At 40.3% G+C, this 4,424-nt stretch overlaps 1 pseudogene; it reads left to right on the top strand.

The window, feature by feature from the left end:
* Nucleotides 1-3,509: 3,509 nt before the first annotated feature.
* LOC105533803 lies at nucleotides 3,510-4,093 on the top strand (annotated as a pseudogene).
* Nucleotides 4,094-4,424: the final 331 nt, after the last annotated feature.

Here is a 4,424-nt window from a genome sequence, read left to right as displayed (position 1 = left end):
TGGCAGACAAATCTACTTCCTTTTACTACTTAAAAGATATTTTGTTGGCCAGGCGCGGAAGCTCACACCTGTAATCCTAGCACTTTGGGAGGCTGAGGCAGGTGGATCACTTAGGGCCAGGGGTTCAAGACCAGCCTGGCCAACATAGTGAAACCCTGTCTCTACTAAAAATGCAAAAATCAGTTGGGCATAGTGGGGTGCACTGATAGTCCCAGCTACTCCAGAGGATGCGGCATAAGAATCACTTGAACGTTGAACCCAGGAGGTGGAGGTTGCAGTTAGCAGAGATTGTGCCACTGCACTCCAGCCTGGGTGACAAAGTGAGACTCTTTCTCAAAAAATAAATAAATAAATAAATAAATAAATAAACAATTTAAAAAAGGAATATATTTCATCTACTTTTCCATTGAACTTAAAGGCAGTCAGTTCAATTCATTTATACTACACCCCCTGTTGCTCTGTAAAGCAATAGACAGCAACCGTTTGACATTCAAAAGGATCTCAGAATCCTAAGTCATCTCACTCTCCCTGCTCTACTGATCTGATGCCCTCTTCTTTACTTTCTACGTTCATATCTATCCCCCACTTCCTTTAAAGGACCCTTCCAGAAAAGCCATTACATTGATTCTCCCTAAAGTTTTGACCTTGCATGATTGGTGTGGTCAGAATAGTTCACCCCTCCCGATTTATATTTCTCTCCAAACAGTTGTATAAAGGGGTGTCATCCAAATAGTGTTATTAAGAAGACAGAGTTAGTGTTTTAAAAATATCTTAAAATAGCCTGGCATGGTGGCTGATGCCTGTAATCCCAGCACTTTGGAACACTGAGGCAGGATGATCGCTTGAGCCCAGGAGCACCAGACCAGCCTGGGCATGTGTTGAAACCCTGTCTCTACAAAAAATTTGAAAAATTAGCCAAGCATGGTTGTGCATGCCTGTGGTCCCAGTTACTCAAGAGGCTGAGGTAAAAGGACTGCTTGAGCCCAGGAGGTCGGGTTGCAGTTATCCGTGATCGTACTACTGCACTGCAGCCTAGGTGACAGAGTAAGACCCTGTCTCAAAAAAGAAAATCTTAAAACAGTGGATGTTTCCTATTAGGCATGTAATAAATGTTGGTATTATCATTTTTAATATCATTATTATTATTAATATCATCATCCAGACTAAAATAGAAACTTTTTGGATCATCTGATTCTCTTTCTATTAGTTCCAGGTTTCTCAAGACTATCTTATCATTGCCTGGGTGGATTTATTAACTAGGTAGAGTCTTCAGACAAGCTTAATGTCTAATATCCTGCCAGAGAGATTTGTTGGTGTTCTAGCAACTGCAGCCTGGTTGTCAATCTTTTGGGAGTTGGTTGGTGTGACTTCTTCCTTCTCTCCAGAGCTGATCGCATGTGGATTAAGGAAAGAAAGTCAAGTAGCTGATCTTTGAAAACTCTCTAGTCCCCAATTTTTGCTGCATTGAATTTTGCTAACTTACACTTTGCAGTTAGTAAGGGGAAAGTCACTTCCCTTATTTCACTTTCATGACAATCAGAATTGCTTGTGTTTTCTTTCTGCCTAAAAACAACTGTCAAGTAGTACTTTCTATAAAAGTTGAAATGAGAAACAAGAAAAACACAAATTTTGGAAATTATAGAGAAAACCAGTGGAGCTCTTTTGCCTTTCTTTTACTTCCCTTTGTTTGTGTTACTTCATCATGAATTAGAATGTAATGTGGTAGCAGCAAGGCAAACTTTGCCCAGTAAACCACTACGTCAAAAAGGAGTTCTAAAAATTCACTTGTTGTTGACCTTTAAATTTAAAATGAAGAATCATAAATCAGTAAAGGAAAGATAACTATGACTGTTTAACATGATAGCATAGGGGTCACTGCCCTGCACCGTCAAAGTTTCATGTAGACAGAGATGTAAGGAACTTCAACAGATCACACTGAACTGGTGAACAACTGAAGGTCACCAGTTTCTGTAATATGAGCCTCTAAAGACAGGCAACAGCATCTTTGAGTCTCCTGTGCATAGCTCAGAAGTTTCAAGCATAAAAACCGTTCAATAGTTTAAAAGAATTAAAGATAGCAAGAGTTGAAGAATAAAAGCTGTACTTGGTGAAGTAAAATTATTGAACTACTGAAGATAAAATGATTACAATTGGATAATTCCTTTTACCTACTTGGACAAAACAAACCTTTGCTGTCAGCGTTCTAGGGCTGTTGAGAGTTTTGATACCTAGGGCATGGGTCAGAAGAAGAGGAGGTCACCACTGAGAGCAAATACTCCTTCACCCAAATACTCTAGGAGCGAGGACAAAGGTCACAAAGGATTTATTGTTTTGGCAACAAAGAAGCAAGAACCTCCTTGGGAAAGGAGTTCTAAAGTCATCAGGATGTGGCCAGCCTGCACTTAGGGAATGACTTGATGTGATAAATACCTTGTGAGTCCTCACTGCTGAGGAAATAACATTATTTTAAGATTAAAATTTCCACACCCATATGCACCTTAAAAAAAAAAAACACAGAATTCCTTTTAGGGGTATTAGCACAGTGTGAGGAGTGCTATATTTCTCCAATAAGAAAATAATGCAAAAAAGGCAATGTTCATTGATCTAAGCTTGAGCCCCCAGGGAAGCACAACCACATGAACCTGAATGAATATATTCTAGAAGAAGGGAAGCATCAGCGAAGTTCTTTCACTAATAACCGTCAACATCTGCTGTGAATCAAATATCAAACAAAGATAGTCTTAAAGCGTTTAATTTCCAGAGATAGGTAATTCCCTAACTGAATACAGAAACCCATAGAGCCCAGGGATCCTGATTTCCTATGCAAAATGGAGGGTAAAATTGGAGGCTAGGATCGGGGCTAAAAGTATATACTTCTAACATTAGCACAAAGATGTTTCTCATTTGATCGATCAATATCCATTTGGATTGATAATATCTTAAGTTTACTGGGAATATTGAACATCTATTGCAAAAATCAAGAGTGTAGAGTGATGACCTCCTTTTAGGTCATATAGAACAAGGTTTTCAACCCCCATCCATGGACTGGGGTACTGGTCCTGGCCTGGTAGGAACAGTGCTGCACAGCAGGAAGCAAGCAGGCCAACCAACAAGCATTAACGCCTGAGCCCCACCTCCTGTAAGATCAGCAGTAGCATTAGATTCTCAAAAGAGTGGGAACCCTATTGTGAAGTGCAGATGCGAGGGATCTAGGTTGTGGTCTCCTAATGAGAATCTAATGCCTCTAAAAATGTTCTCTCCCCAACCCCGTTTTTCGTGGAAAAATTGTCTTCCATCAAACTGGTGGCCAAAAGGTTGTGGATGCTGATACAGAAGACATGTAAATGAAAACAATAAGTGGAATTAAAAATTTAGAGAAATGCTCAGAAAAATGAAAACCATTTGTGCTCCATTAAAGCCATGCATAGATAGAATGTCTTCATGGAACCTAGGATCCAAGGTTCATCCAGATCTCAGTTCAGCCAGGCCAAAAGCATCCTGATTTCCCAATGGCCCTCCTCTTACCTCTACTGGTGGCCCTAGAGGTGTGCGGCTATGGCTCTTTTGGATCTCTAGGATGTAATCTGCCTCAGAACCGTGATCTGCTAGGCAGAAACACCTTGATGCTTCTGGGCTGAATGAGGAGAATTTCTCCTTTCTTGTGTCTGAAGGACAGAAGTGACTTCAGATTCCCCCAGGAGATGGTGGAAGTCAGCCAGTTGCAGAAGGCCCAGGCTATGTCTTTCCTCTATGATGTGCTGCAGCAGGTCTTCAGCTTCTTACACGGAGCGCTCCTCTGCTGCATGGAACATGACCTTCCTGGACCAACTCCACACTGCACTTCATCAGCAGCTGGAACACCTGGAGACCTGCTTGGTGCAGGAGATGGAAGAGGGAGAAGCTGGGGGTGGGAGTGATTGAGGGCTCTACACTGGCCTTGAGGAAGTATTTCTGGGAATCCATTTCTACCTGAAAGAGAATAAATAATGATTGTGCCCAGGAAGTTGTCAGAGTGGAAATCATGAGATCCTTTTCATCCACAAGTTTGCAAAAAAGATTGAGAAGTAAGGATGAAGAACTGGGCTCATCCTGAAATGATTCTCATTGACTAATCTGCTATATCACACTTGTGCATGTGACTTTGGATATTCAAAAAGCTCGTTTCTGTTTTATCAGAAATTATTCAATTAGTTTTAGCAAATACTTCATTAATAGCATAAAGTAAGTGTATGTCAAAAACGTTCAGCTCCTGGGGCATCCGTAACTCAGAGATAACTGCCCTGATGCTATTTATTTATCTTCCTTCTTTCTTTGCATGCCTTGTATTTATGATATTTATATATTTTATATGTTCATCTTCACATTGTATTAAAATTTATAAAACATTCACTTTTTCATATTATTAAGTTTGCATTTTGTTTTAT

Source organism: Mandrillus leucophaeus, unplaced genomic scaffold (genome assembly GCF_000951045.1).
Source record: "Mandrillus leucophaeus isolate KB7577 unplaced genomic scaffold, Mleu.le_1.0 Scaffold1287, whole genome shotgun sequence".
Taxonomy (NCBI): Eukaryota; Metazoa; Chordata; class Mammalia; order Primates; family Cercopithecidae; genus Mandrillus; species Mandrillus leucophaeus.
Note: the sequence above shows the minus strand (reverse complement) of the source record. Positions and strands in the feature narration are given on the sequence as shown.